The sequence below is a fragment of the Nycticebus coucang genome, chromosome 2 (genome assembly GCF_027406575.1).
Source record: "Nycticebus coucang isolate mNycCou1 chromosome 2, mNycCou1.pri, whole genome shotgun sequence".
NCBI classification, from domain to species: Eukaryota; Metazoa; Chordata; class Mammalia; order Primates; family Lorisidae; genus Nycticebus; species Nycticebus coucang.
The window spans coordinates 137,219,804-137,236,277 of NC_069781.1; positions in this window are offsets into that span (position 1 = coordinate 137,219,804).

Genomic DNA, 16,474 nt, shown 5'->3' on the forward strand with positions numbered 1-16,474 from the left:
CCACACTTCCGCCAAACAAAGATATTTTTATGTTTATTAATGAATTCCTGACATGGCTTCTGATCTAAAAGGGCTGAATGCCTTAGATAAGCATTATTTATATTTTCTATTTCAAGAAAGGTCATGTTCCTGATTGAAGTCACAGCCACTAATTTGTATATTTATTTTGTTCATTGATCATTTCAGATTCTCATTAGGTAGGCAAATGTTTGCATCATGATAGGCTATGGTGCTGATCTGACTTCTCCTCTGGGGTTAAAGAAAGGTAGCACAAGTATTATCCTTCAGGATTATTCAACCACAGCTGACAAGCCTTACTCAAAGAATGACGGAAGAAATATATCCCACTGGTCTTTATGATTCCTATTTGCAATAACTAAGATTCAAAATGGAAGAGGGCAATACTTTATAAGATCAGTGTGTGACAAAGACCTTGCCCCATAGAAACTTCATTTCAGCACAGTCACATTTCTTTTGATAGCAAACAGGGCCAGACCAGTACAATTTTCACCAAGAGGTGGTTTTGAATAAGAAATCCTGATTAATAATATTTTTTATTTGTTTATTTGGAAATGCATAATTAATACTCACCGAGTCAAGCACCAGAAGTATAATGAAATAATGAAATGAAAAAGCCATTGAATTATGAGAAAGCCAGACATAGAGACAAAAGAAATGACATTACAAAGTGACCAGTGCCCTTATGAATGCTGTCACGGAAAGCTGTGACGTCGCCTGTGGCAGGAAGACTGAATTCATCTCATGGATCCAGAGAGAGGGAACTGAGGTGGCCATAGGTCTTCAAAGAGTTGGCCGCCTTTGGGTGGAAAGCCATTCCAGGAACAGAACAGTGATGAACTCCCCCCACAGAACTTCATAAGCACAGAAGTTACAAAAGGTTAGAGGTGGCAAGAGCAGTTAAGCAGCTCTGGAAAGCATGCAGGTGGAAAGTAATGACAATTCACATCATCAAATAGCAATGAAAGATGGAAATGACTCAAACTCATCAGCCAGCTAGGTACAGACTTATGTCATAAAAATAGAAAGACATAAAAACTGTTACTGAGACAAGTGTCCCAAAGCAAGGCAGTTTCCTTTGGTTCTCTCAAGGCAGCTTCCTGTGGTTCTCCCAAGGCAGCTTAATAGGAAACGCCTTGAGCACAGCAGTGTGTTCTGCAGAGGGGGCAGTGACTTGGGAGTGAGGGAATAGACTGTCATTGGTCAGCAGCAATTTGAGCTTCAGAGCACACATGGTGATGGCTCTGGCACAGAAACTGCTGGGGAGAAGAGGACTCTAGGCCACACAGGGAAGGGCTATCAGCTGTACCTCCTATAGGTAGCAAGGTACTCACTTTGGGTAAGTGCTCCAGAGTTCCTTTGAATTATCAATGATCAGGGACCCCAGGCAGAAAGAAACACATATTTAGGATAAGCTAATTTTACTATTCAAAGAAATATGATATTTTTTGCACTCTATTCCAGGGAAGAAGTCATATTCTTTACAGTGGCTAGTCAGAACTGAGGTGGAGAAAGGAACAAAAGGCCTTGTTCTCATAATCATGCTTCGTGATGGTGTGTAGTGACTTTGGGACATGAAAGGACTATTCAGTGCTAATAGGGCACTGATCAAGGCCCCTGAGTCCTACTGGAGAGTCAGGAAAACCAGGCATCACTGTGGTGAGAAAGGCTAATTCATGGTAGAGCAAAGAAGAACAGAGTACCTGCCCTTTTGCTCAGAAGTTGAGATTGGCTGGGGAAATATATTAATTTATTCAACAAACATTTGTGAAGTGCCTGCTTTGTACCAGGCACGTCCAACTGCTGTCATGCATATAATATTGCACACAGCAAATAATACATTCTGTAAATAATACATATAGTGAATAATAGCAGTGAATAATACATTCAAACTTCTTTAATAATATATAAAAACCTCTTTCCTTGTGATGTTGCCATGCCATATAATGAAGTAGGAAGAAGTTGGGAGAACAGGAGGCATTTGTAAGAGTCCCTGTGAAAAATCACAAATATTTGAATTAAGTGCATCTATAGCATAAGCAGTACTTTGGGAAGATACTCTGAAGACAAGTCAAAAGAGGATAGCTCTGTAGATTGGGGGACTGGAAGGACTGGAGGTCAAGCATTAAAGGGAAAATTTTCACTTAATATAAGATGATAGGAGGGGAAAAGAGAGGGGGGCCCTTCCAATGCATGACTTGGGAGAGATTCTATAAAGAACCACATGTCTGTGCTGATGACTTCAAAGTAAGGGGCAGAAATAGAGAGAAAAAGTGATGACCCCTACAGAAGCAAAGGCTACTGGTTACAGATTTTTGCATCTAGTGACTCCAGGGCAAAGTCTAGATATAAGGAGAAGACACTGTGTCTTGGGGCCTGGCCATTGGACCCATTAATCCGTATTCTAGGCTTTAGCTTCCATGCCCAGAGGGATCAGGGATCCAAGAGAACTTTCTTGTAGGAAAAGATGCCAGATAAGGTCACCAGGTGAAGGACCTGTTTCACCACAGGGAAGTGGTACAATGTCTCAGGGGTCAACCAGGAGCTTTCAGAGACAGATGTCATGTATGGGTGCAGTGTTTCAAGACAGATAAGGTACAGGCTGGAGACCATGCTGTCATACTATTAAAATACTGACATTGGAGGTCAAATGTATTGGAAAACTGAATTAAAATTCTTCCAGGCCTCTCCCAAACTGGTTCCCACAAATGTCAGGGATATAAAAAAAGCTACAGCCAAAGGACAAGGGATGGCCGTCACATAATAAAGACTTTGTCTTGTCTTTGACTCTGGTATCTGGGAGAGAAATAGGGGTGGCCCCCACATCCCCATGTGAGGACCCTCAATCAAATCCAAACTTCAAAGCACAAATTCCTTTATTAAAAGGATTTGTTTTGTGCAGATGCTGGCACAGATGTGGAGAGAAGACATTACTTTTACACTATAGGCTGGACGTCAAACTAACAGAACTTCTTTGTAAAGAATTATGGAGAAACTGGGCGGCGCCTGTGGCTCAGTCGGTAAGGCGCCGGCCCCATATACCGAGGGTGGCGGGTTCAAACCCGGCCCCGGCCAAACTGCAACCAAAAATAGCCGGGCGTTGTGGCGGGCGCCTGTAGTCCCAGCTACTGGGGAGGCTGAGGCAAGAGAATCGCTTAAGCCCAGGAGTTGGAGGTTGCTGTGAGCTGTGTGAGGCCACGGCACTCTACCGAGGGCCATAAAGTGGGACTCTGTCTCTACAAAAAAAAAAAAAAAAAAAAAAGAATTATGGAGAAACCTCAAAGAACTCAAACTAGACCTCCCATTTGATCACAAAATACCATTATTAGGCATCTATCCAGAAGAAAAAAAATAATTTTATCATAAGGACATTTGCACTAGATTGTTTATTGAAGCCCAATTTACAATCACCAAGATGTGGGAAAAAACCTAAGTGCCCATCAACCTATGAATGGATTAATAAACTGGTATATGTACACCATGGAATACTATTCGGCCATAAAATGGAGACTTTACATCTTTTGTATCAATCTGGATACAATTAAAATACATTCTTCTTAGTAAAGTATCACAAGAATGGAAAAGGAAGTATCCAATGTACTCAATACTAATATAAAGGTTCAGTGCCTGTAGCTCAACAGCTAGGGAGCTGGCAGGTTCAAACCCAGCCCGGGCCTGCCAAACAACAATGCCAACTATAACAACAACAACAAAAAAAATAGCCAGTTGTTGTGGTGGGCACCTGTACTCCCAGCTATTTAGGAGACTAAGGCAAGAGAATCGCTTAAGCCCAAGAGTTTGAGTTTCTGTAAGCTGTGATGCCATGGCACTCTACCCAGGGTGATAGCTTGAGACTCTGTCTCAAAAAAAAAAAAAAGAAATTAAGTACTTACAAGGGTACATGTGAAATTTACTAAATGTAGAGTATAAGTCTTTAAATCATAGCTGTGTACATTTATATGATCATGGGGCATCATATACTAGCTTCATAAACCGTTTGACACATTTTCATCACACTGGTTGACATAGCCTTCCTGGTGTTTTTTTAGTTATTGTGCTAAGACATTTACATTCTACATTTATTAAGTTTCACATATATCCTTGTAAGATGCACCGCAGGTGTAATCTCACCTGTCCCCCTCCTTCTACCGCCTCCCCCCTCCCTCCCCTCCCTTTCTCCCTTCCCCCTATTCTTAGGTTATAACTGGGTTATAGTTTTCATGTGAAAGCCCTAAATTAGTTTCATAGTAGGGGTGAGTACATTGGGTACTTTTTTTTCCATTCTTGAGATACTTTACTAAGAAGAATATTTAACAGTCTTAACACAATAACTAAGAAAATGCCATGAAGGCTATGTTAACTAGTTTGATGAAAATATTTCAAATTGTATATAAAACCAGCACGTTGTACCCCATGATTGCACTAATATACAGCTATGATTTAATAAAAGAAAAACTTATTTTAAAACTTACCTTTTCAGAAAAAGATGGCGGCCGAGTAACAGCTTCCCTGCAACTGGGAACAGCAAGTCTGGGGAGACAAGACTCCAGGCATCTCTGGCCAGTGGGATCTGCCTATAATCATTCCTTTGAGGATACAGGGAGCCAGCAAGGGACTTATGGACCCCAAGAGGAGGACAAAAACAGTGGAAAACTGGCAAGTGGTTGCGTGTGTTCCATCAACCTAATCACGCCCGCAACTGTAAGTACAAGAAGCAGTGAGACTGCAAACTGGAAAGGCCTTACCTGTGAACTGTTTCGGTGTTCTTGGACTTGGCACTCAGTTGAACTGCCTTGGGGAGAGCTCGAGCAGGAGTGTGGAGAACTCTGGGCATTGTCTGGGGCCCCAGACTGAGCCACTGAGCTGGATGCAGGAAGCCATTGTGAAAGAACTGCCCTGGCAAGCTCTGCCCTCAGGGTCTCAGAGCAAGGATTGGGCGGGTCAAAGTAACCTACTGACTGAGCTGTCTTACAGCCTTAATCTTTAGGGGCAGAGTGAGACAGTTTTGGCACACTGGAGCCTTGGGCTGTTGCCCTGGGTAGAGTGCCATGAAGTCACAGCTCATAGCAACCTCGAACTCCTGGGCTTGGCGCTGCCCAGACCTCCATAAGAGCTGTGCAGCGACCACCAACCGGTGACCCATACCCACCAGGCCTCTGCATTCCCTGACCAGGAACTGCGGGAGCCACGCAACCCTACGTCCTCCCTCCTGTGTCCTCTCAGCTTCCACACTAGCCCATTCATCTGGACAGGGACTCTGGTAGCTCCATGCTCTTTGGAGCCCTCCCTGCCTCTGTGCAGAGCTCCTCTCCTGGCCAGAGAATGCTGGAGCCATGGGCTCTCTGTGCCAAAGTCACTGGGTGCCTGGCACTCCCAGAACCGTGTGCACCACCCCCAGCTCTGTTGCTGGATCCGGGTGTGTCACAAACTGGAGCTGCTTCCACAACCAGAACTCCCTAGCTAGAGCAGCCCCAGAGGAACTACACAGGGTCTTTCCCTACAAAGATCCAGCAATAATAGAGTGATCACGCTGGGGTCTAATCTTGGAGAGACACCTCCCCAACTCTGAGGACAGCCAGAGGCAATGGTGAAAAATAATCATGAGGTGAAATCAACAGAAAAACTCTGACAATATGAATAATCAGAGTAGATCAACTCCCCCAAAGATCAATGGGGCAGAAACAGCACAAGACCCCATGCACAAACAAATAGCTGAGATGTCAGAAATTGAATTCAGGACCTGGATAGCCAATAAGATCGAATTAGAATTCCAAATGTTATCTCAAGAATTCAACGGATTCAAAGACCAAATGACCAAAGATTTTGACACATTGAGACAAGACGTTGCATCCCTCAAAGATCTGAGAAACACAGTAGAATCCCTCAGTAACAGAATGGAACAAGCAGAAGAAAGGATTTCTGACATTGAAGACAAAGCTTTCGAATGCTCCCAAACCCTCAAAGAAGAAGAGAAATGGAGAGCAAAAACAGACCACTCTCTCAGAGAGCTCTCGGATAATTTGAAGAAAACTAATATTCGTCTTATAGGGATCCCTGAAAGTAATGAAGTGGCTTCACAGGGCACAGAGTCTCTTCTCCATCATATTATGAAGGATAACTTTCCAGACATGCCAAGAGATTCCAAAATTCAGATAGCAGACAGTTTCAGAACTCCAGCATGACTCAACCCAAATAAGATATCCCCCAGACACATCATAATCAATTTCACTAAAGTTAATATGAAGGAGAAAATTCTGAAAGCTGCCAGACAAAAGAAAACCATTACCTACAAGGGAAAGAATATCAGAATAACTGCAGATCTCTCTGCTGAAACCTTTCAAGCTAGAAGAGGATGGTCATCAACTTTTAATCTCCTAAAACAAAATAACTTTCAACCCAGGATCCTGTACCCAGCTAAACTGAGCTTCAGTAAATTAAACACTTCAACGACATTCACATGTTGAAGAAATTTGCCACAACTAAACCAGTTCTCCAGGACATTCTTAGACCTATCCTCCATAAAGACCAGCATAATTCACCACCACAAAAGTAAACCCACCCAAAAAATTTTTGATCAAATTCCAACTTCCACAGTTGCAAAAGCATTAAAAATGTCCACGTGTCTCAGGAAAGGCTTATCAATACTCTCAATTAATGTGAATGGTTTAAATTGTCCTCTAAAGAGGCATAGGTTGGCGGACTGGATACAAAAACTCAAGCCAGATATCTGCTGCTGCCAGATATCCAAGAATCACATCTTACATTAAAAGACAGATATAGACTCAAGGTGAAGGGATGGTCATCTATATTCCAGGCAAATGGAAAGCAGAAAAAAGCAGGCATTGCAATCCTGTTTGCAGACGCAATAGGCTTTAAACCAACTGAAATAATTAAGGATAAGGATGGACACTTCATATTTGTTAAAGGTAATACTCAATATGATGAGATCTCAATTGTTAATATTTATGCACCCAACCACAATGCACCTCAATTTATAAGAAAAACTCTAACAGACATGAGTAACTCGATTTCCTCCACTTGCATAGTAGTTGGAGATTTTAACACCCCTTTAGCAGTGCTGGATAGATCCTCCAAAAAGAAGCTAAGCAAAGAAATTTTAGATTTAAACTCAACCATTCAACATCTGGACTTAACAGACATCTACAGAACATTTCATCCCCCCAAAAAACCGAATACACATTCTTCTCATCAGCCCACGGAACATGCTCCAAAATCGACCACATCTTAGGCCACAAATCTAACCTCAGAAAATTTAAAAAAATAGAAATTTTTCCTTGCATCTTCTCAGACCATCATGGAATAAAAATTGAACTAAATAACAACAGGAACCTGCATACCCATACAAAAACATGGAAGCTAAACAACCTTATGCTGAAGGATACATGGGTTGTAGACAAGATTAAGAAGGAAATCACCATATTTTTGGAACAAAACAACAATCGAGACACGAATTACCAGAACCTCTGGGATACTGCAAAGGCAGTCCTAAGAGGGAAATTTATAGAACTGCAAGCCTTCCTCAAGAAAACGGAAAGAGAGGAAGTCAATAACTTAATGGAACATCTCAAGCAACTGGAGAAAGAAGAACACTTCAACCCCAAACGCAGCAGAAGAAAAGAAATAACCAAAATCAGAGCAGAATTAAATGAAATTGAGAACAAAAGAATTATACAACAGATCAATAAATCCAAAAGCTAGTTTTTTGAAAAGATCAATAAAATAGATAAACCTTTGGCCAACCTAACCAGGAAAAAAAGAGTAAAATCTCTAATTTCATCAATCAGAAATGGTAATGATGAAATAACAACAGACCCCTCAGAAATTCAAAAAATCCTTAACGAATACTACAAGAAACTCTACTCTCACAAATAGGAAAATCTGAAAGAAATCGACCAATACCTGGAAACACTCCACCTACCAAGACTTAGCCAGAATGAAGTTGGAATGTTGAACAGGCCTATATCAAGTTCTGAAATAGCATCAACTATACAGAATCTCCCTAAAAAGAAAAGCCCAGGACCAGATGGCTTTACATCAGAATTCTACCAAACATTTAAAGAAGAACTAGTACCTATACTACTAAACCTTTTCCAGAATATAGAAAAAGAAGGAATATTACCCAGCACATTCTATGAAGCAAACATCACCTTGATCCCCAAACCAGGGAAAGACCCAACAAGAAAAGAAAATTATAGACCAATATCACTAATGAATATAGACGCTAAAATACTCAATAAGATCCTAACAAATAGAATCCAACAACACATCAAAAAAATTATACACCATGACCAAGTCGGATTTATCACAGGGTCTCAAGGCTGGTTCAATATACGTAAATCTATAAATGTAATTCAACACATAAGCAAACTTAAAAACAAAGACCATATGATTCTTTCAATTGATGCAGAAAAAGCTTTTGATAATATCCAGCATCCCTTCATGATCAAAGCACTTAAGTAAATTGGTATAGAAGGGGCATTTCTTAAACTAATAGAGGCCATCTACAGCAAACCCACAGCCAATATCGTATTGAATGGAGTTAAATTGAAATCATTTCCACTTAGATCAGGAACCAGGCAAGATTGCCCATTGTCTCCATTGCTCTTTAACATTGTAATGGAAGTTTTAGCCATTGCAATTAGGGAAGAAAAGGTGATCAAGGGTATCCACATAGGGTCAGAAGAGATCAAACTTTCACTCTTCGCAGATGATATGATTGTATATCTGGAAAACACTAGGGATTCTACTACAAAACTTTTAGAAGTGATCAAGGAATACAGCAATATCTCAGGCTACAAAATCAACACCCATCAATCTGTAGCCTTTATATATACCAACAATAACCAAGCCGAACAAACAGTCAAGGACTCTATTCCTTTCACAGTAGTGCCAAAGAAGATGAAATATTTGGGAGTATACCTAACAAAGGACGTGAAAGATTTCTACAAAGAGAACTATGAAACTCTAAGAAAAGAAATAGCCGAAGACGTTAACAGATGGAAAAACATACCATGCTCATGGCTGGGAAGAATCAACATTGTTAAAATGTCTATACTGCCCAAAGCAATATATAATTTTAATGCAATTCCTATTAAAGCTCCATTGTCATACTTTAAAGATGTTGAAAAAATAATACTTCGTTTTATATGGAATCAGAAAAAACCTCGAATAGCCAAAACATTACTGAGCAATAAAAACAAAGCAGGAGGAATCACGCTACCAGACCTGAGACTGTACTATAAATCCATAATGATCAAAACAGCATGGTACTGGCACAAAAGCAGAGAAGTAGATGTGCCGCACCCACGGCATATAGCCGTAGTGAGGCAGTGCTGTCCGCGTTACAGAACGACGGGAAGGTGGTTTGTGCTCCCCGGAGCTTTGCCCCCAGCGCCCCCAGTATGCACAGCATCAGAAATGTTGCCTAGCATGCTCAGTTACCCGCTTAAGTTTAAAGATTGTGGCGTCTACTCATGTGTTTGTCATCCTGTACCAGAAGTCTGTTTGTTCTGATAAATTGTCAATATGTACTTTCCTAAGAATGAGCACAATGCACTACTAATCCAGATAGAGCACAGCCTTGTGAGCTGCTAAACTCAGTGGCACCAACAATGAACACATAAAGATGTTTTCCCACCAGTGAGCTAAGACGATAAGCCCAAGGACATGAAATACAAATTATCTACATAAGTTACAAAGTCACTGAAACACATCCACCCACCATAAAGTCCTGTTCAGAACATCTTGTTTCACCAATTGTCACGCATAATAAAAATCAATAGGAAAAATAATACTTGTCAAAGAATTTACTCTAAATCAAAATTATAATTATCAATAACAATAAGATCAAATAGTAAATGTAGAATTAGTCAAGCATTAACGTAAAGAAGATGTCAAGCTGTTCTAAAAAGATAATAAGAAACTGAGATAGGAGGAAGCGGGCGAAGTTGACTAATAACCGCCACCCTCCGGAAGCGGAACGTTAAAACATAACAATGCATGATAAATCACACTTGTAAACGCAAAGATAACCCGCACACGTAAGCAAAAAGATTGCATTATGTAAGCTCTGTAAAAATGTATAAATACCAACATGTGTACCCAATAAATTCACAGCTGCTTCCTTCATCACATGCTGTGTGGCAGTCTGTCATTTTTCCTGCGCCGACCTCTCAACTTTCCTCGTTCCTTCTCCCTGCACCCCCTCGGACTGAAACCCACCGACAGGCCAACCCGTTGCAGGTGGCGCCTCGAACAGGGACCTGAAGGACAGGTAATCTTCTCTCTCTTTCTTTCTTTTTCAAGGTTGAGAGCGGCTCTCACCAGGGAGCTGCAGTCCCGCCGGTAAAGGCTGACCGGTTAAGTGTGAGCAATCAGCAGGTACCATGGGGCACGCATTAACCAAAGATATTAAAACATACATGGATGCCTCACCAGCGATAGTCCAAAGTATGGCCTATGCTGCAGCAATGCAAGGACAGAAATTCAGCGCCTATATTAAAAATACCTTCAATAAGGGAGGTAAGGGGCCGAGAGCTCCTGCTGACACTTGCTACAATTGTGGCAAGCCAGGTCACATGCAGAAGGACTGTAAACAGTCCCATGCCAATAAGCCGAGGGGGGAACCGCCCGGCTTATGCCCTCGTTGTAAGAAGGGGCGACATTAGAGAAATGAATGTAAATCAAAATTTCATAAGAATGGAACCCCCTTAAATAACAAGGGAGACACTGATCCTGAGGATCAGGACGTAACGGACCGCTCAGTCGGTGGCCTGTCTTTCAGGTCCTTGTTCGAGGCGCCACCTGCAACGGACCGCCCTGTCGGTGGCCTTCAGTCCGAGGGAGTGTAGGGAGAAGGAACGAGGAAAGTTGAGAGGTCGGCGCAGGAAAAATGACAGACTGCCACACAGCATGTGATGGGGCACGCATTAACTAAGGAAGAAAAAATCTTGAGTACTATGTTACAGCGTTTGTTGGCAAAGAACGGGTTCAATGTGTCCCTCAAACGGTTGGAGGAGCTTATACATTTTCTTATTAAGCAAGGTATGGAGGAGCCGTACCAAGACTTTATTTCAAGGCTGGAAGAAGCCATTAACAGAAAACATTAAAAACATTCAGAGGAGAAAAGATTCCCTATTTAACAAATGGTGCTGGGTGAACTGGCTGGCAACCTGTAGAAGATTGAAACTGGACCCACACCTTTCACCATTAACTAAGATAGACTCTCACTGGATAAAAGATTTAAACTTAAGACATGAAACTATACAGATACTTGAAGAAAGTGCAGGGAAAACTCTTGAAGGAATTGGTCTGAGTGAATATTTTATGAGGAGGACTCCCCAGGCAATTGAAGCAGTATCAAAAATACACTACTGGGACCTGATCAAACTAAAAAGCTTCTGCACAGCCAAGAACATAGTGAGTAAAGCAAGCAGACAGCCCTCAGAATGGGAGAAAATATTTGCAAGTTATACCTCCAATAAAGGTCTAATAACAAAAATCCACAGAGAACTCAAATTTATTAGCAAGAAAAGAACACGTGACCCCATTTTAGGGTGGGCAAGGGACTTAAAGAGAAATTTCTCTAAAGAAGACTGATGCAAAATCTACAAACACATGAAAAATGCTCATCATCCTTATCATCAGAGAAATGCAAATCAAAACTACTCTGAGATATCTCCTAACCCCAGTAAGAGTAGCCCACATAACAAAATCCCAAAACCAGAAATGTTGGTGTGGATGTGGAGGAAAGGGCACACTTCTACACTGCTGGTGGGAATGCACACTAATATGTTCCTTCTGGAAGGATGTTTGGAGAATACTTAGAGACCTAAAAATAGACCTGCCATTCAATCCTATAATTCCTTTACTAGGTTTATACCCAGAAGACCAAAAGTCACAATATAACAAAGACATCTGTACCAGAATGTTTATTGCAGCCCAATTCATAATTGCTAAGTCATGGAGGAAGCCCAAGTGCCCATCGACCCAAGAATGGACTAGCAAATTGTGGTACATGTATACCATGGAATACTATGCAGCCTTAAAGAAAGATGGAGACTTTACCTCTTTCATGTTTACATGGATGGAGCTGGAACATATTCTTCTTAGCAAAGTATCTCAGGAATGGAAGAAAAAGTATCCAATGTACTCAGCCCTACTATGAAGCTAAATTATAGCTTTCACATGAAGACTATAACCCAACTATAGCACTAGACTATGGGGAAAGGGCCAAGTAAGGGGAATGGAGGGAGGGTAATGGGTGGGGCCACATCTATGGTGCATCTTAGAATGGGTACAGGCGATTGCACTAATGTACACAGCTATGATTTAACAATAAAAAATAATAAAATAAAAAAATAGAATAAGTATCTGCGAAATAAAACTTACCTTTTCAAAGAATATAAAAATAATTTTCAAAAATGGAATTGGCTTGTGAGAAACAGCCTTGATAAAATATCTAAGCTCATGAGTGGTGAAAGGGAAATAAAAGTCACTACTGGGAAAAAAAAAAAAAAAAAAAAAAACTAACACAAAGCAGGTAAATGAACTAGTACATGCCCACACAAGAGAAAAACTCAATCCAATACAAGTTGAAGGGAGGGGGAAGAAGGGACAGAGATTAGTGTGCTCCTGTCTAATAGGCACAATATAAGGGTACATGGCACATGTCCTGGGTGTGGGACCCAACTACAACACGGACCTCCCTAACAAAAACACTGCAACCTAATTGTTTATACCTTTATCTTGATCTGAAATAAAATAAACAAACAAAAAATTAAACTGTAGTGTAGCATGCTGAATGTAATTAATAACTGACCACTGTACATTTTAATATATCTAAGAGTAAATTTGTATTGCTCTTATCTCAAAAAATGTTAAATATTTCAGATGATAGGCTAGTCACCTTAATTTAATCATTACATATTATATTCAAACATTATTACACTGCTTTGTACTTCATAAATATATAGAACTGTAATTTGTCAATATACAATAAAAAGTTAAAATAACAATAATAATAAAAAAAACTGTTCTTTAAAATATGGATTCAGTCAAAAGATCCAGATGGTCCTTTCCAAGTTATAAGAGTGCATTTTGTAATTCATGGTGGACCCTTTAGGTAACAACAAAGCTTGTGCAAAGGAGAAGACTCAGGAGGGGACTGATTATGCCAGAAAGACCAATTTTGTGGTGAGAGGACTGGGGCTCTGAAGCAAGCCCTATCAGTCCAGCCTCTTGGGAGTGGAGGGGGATTACCATTGAATTCAGTAATGTTTCCAAAGGGTTAATAGGTCATATGCACACAGTTAAACCCCAATGAAAACTCTGGCTACTAAAACTCAAGTGAGCTTTCTTTGTTAGCAGCACACACTGATGTGCCAGAAGGATGTCTTGTGCTGAGGAACTGGAGACTGTGTGTCCTGGGCCCTCCCAGACTTCACCATATGGGTCTCTTTCTTTGGCTGGTCCTAATTTTCCTTCTTTATTATAAAACTATAATTTTTAATACACCCAGTTCCTGAGTTATGTAAATCATTGTAGCAGAGCTATATATCAAATTTCAGAGGATAGTGGAAGCCCCAACTTTGTAGCCAGTTAATGTGTAATGTGTATGGAACCCTGAGCTTGTAGCTGGTGTGTGAAGTGAGGGAAGTCTTTTGGGGAGCTATACCCTTGTGAGGTTGACCTAATTCTGTACGTTAACATGACAGCTACATTGCATAGAGAAAGGTGTAACAAGAGACACAGCAACTGATATCAAACAAGACACACATTTCACCAAGCAGAAGTCCCTGGAGCCACATACTGGTAGAAACAAAGAAATGGCAATTTTGACAAATAGCTAGTAGCTGAGTGTCTTATGGGGGTCCCTCCAGGACCCCACCATGTTTTCATATTAATAATTCCAGAAAGATCCCTTCATGGCTTTGGCAGGGGGAGGAAAAGAATAATCACTCTGAAGCACACCAGAGCCTTCTCCATGGGACAGCTTCACCTGGGCTCAATATGACACTTTGTGCAAGTTTCTGGAATGGAATTCCTCCTTACTGTAGGACTTCTTGTGTCACCTAAGGAGGAAAAATTATAGTCAACGTGGGAGAGGACTTCATGGAAATATATTGAGAGTTCTGCAGCCAGGGAATGGAGTAGTTGGGGAGGGGGAGACAGCACTGGAAGAGGGGCAGACACAACTGGGGCAGCCACAGCCATGAGACCCTGGTCTGGGGAGAATCCTGCCCCTAATCAGGAGACCAGAGAATTATCTTCTCCTCCACACCCATCATCACAACACCAAAGCTTGAATTTAGACAGTGACTATAGCTGAAAGAGATTAAGGACGCAGCCTCTCTGAGTGGCTTTTATAGAGAAAAGCCACAAAACCAAGAGCAGAGCCAAAAACAAAGATACAAAAGTAATCTGAAACTTCTCATGCTTACAGCCACAATGAACATTAGACATACCCTACCTCCTAGTCAGACAAACATAAATCCTCCCATAAAAACATTCTTGCCCTAGTTCCTACCACCTACTACAATATTTGGTTTTTAACATAAATTTATACAACATTTCAAAGTCATGAAAAAAGCACCGTCTGAAGAGAAAGCAACCATTAGGGTTAGACTCAGACCTGGCATAGAGACTGTAGCCCCGGAGTGGAGTGTAAACGTAACTGTAATAAACCTGTTAAGAGCTCTCTTGGAAAAAGTAGGCAATGTACAAGAACAAAAGGACATTGTTAGACAGTGGTGAAAATTCATAAATATCCCATGCGCTATAACATCAGAAACTAGTTTAGACTAAATGAAAATTAAAATATGGCTCACCAAAATTTATGGGTTATGGCTAAAGCAGTGCTTAGAAGGTAATTTATAGCATTGAGTTTCCCTATGCATATATTAGAAAGCAGGACTTAATAACATAAATAAGCGAAGCTTGTGCCTAAGGGAGCTGGAGAAAACCAGCAACTTAAACATAAAGCAAACACAGAAAAGAAAACCTTATAAATTAGAATATATATCAATAAAATTTTAAACAGGAAAATGATAAAAAAAAATTAAAAAAGCCCCAAACTGGGTTTCCACAAACTTATATAAGGTGGAACAACATCTATGTGAAAGAGAGAAAAAGAGAGAGGTAGACCGCTAACAAATTACCAATGTCAGCAACATCAAAGTGGTCACCACTACTGATTACTAATACTACACACTTTAAAAAGAGTCTAAGATTCCACAAACAGCTATATGCTCATACTCGTAAATTTGATACCTTTAATAAATTGGAGAAATTTCTTGAAACACACAAGCTAAAAAATTCACCAAAAGAGAAACAGAAGAGGCCTACACATATTTATAAAACTTGAATCAATAATAAAGACCTTCCCCCCAAAACAAGCGACTCAGGCTTAGATGATTTCACTGGTGAATTCTACCAGTAAAATAATAATTTTCCACAATCTTTAGCAGACAATAGAAACAGAGAAAGAATTTTTAACTTATTTTATGATGCCATCACCACTCTAATCCTCAAACCAGATAAAGATATTACAGTAAAGAAAGGTATGGACCAATGTCTCTTATTAACCTAGGCACGAAAACTTCCACAAAATATTAGCAAACCAAATCTACTAATGTAAAAAAAAAAAAAAAAAGAATAACATATCACAAGAAAATGAGGTCCATTCCTGAGTGTAAGACTGATTCAATAATTTAAAATGCATCATTGTAATTTATCATAATAAAAGAATGAATAAGAAGAATAATATGATCACATCAATAGATTCAGGAAAAGCATTAACAAAATTCAAGACCTTTTTACAATTAAAACTCTCCCAAATAATGTCAAATATGGATTTTGAATGATAATAATGTGTCAAGATATGTTTGTAGGCTGTAGCACATGTACATCTGGTGTGGGAGGTTGGTAGCAGGGAGATTGGAAATGTGTGGGAGGAAGGGGTACATGGGACCTTCCTGTACTTCCTGCTCAATTTTGCTACAACTCCAAAACCACATTAAAAAATAAAGTCTATTAAAAGAAAACAGAACCCTGCAAGGTAGGGACACCATTTTCCAACAAAAGAGACCAGGGTCCTTGAAGAAATGACTGATTCTAGCATTGGGATAGGAAATACAAATGACAGGCCTGGGACATCTTGTATTGACAAAAAGTAAGCAAGTAAAAAGAAAAAAAATAATAACCATAATGATGGCAGTACGTCAAAATGAACACAGGTGTCAACCAGAGAAGCTCCTTTGGAAAAACCAGTCAAAACTGGAAACAACTGAAGCAACAAAAATACATGCTACAGTAGTGTAGTATTGGATTATAACCCACAGAATAAAACAGATATCCTTTAATCTTTGGTGATAGAAATGATTGAACAAATAATAACCTGGGGAGGAGAGGCAAATTTCCTATGTAAAAGAATTCC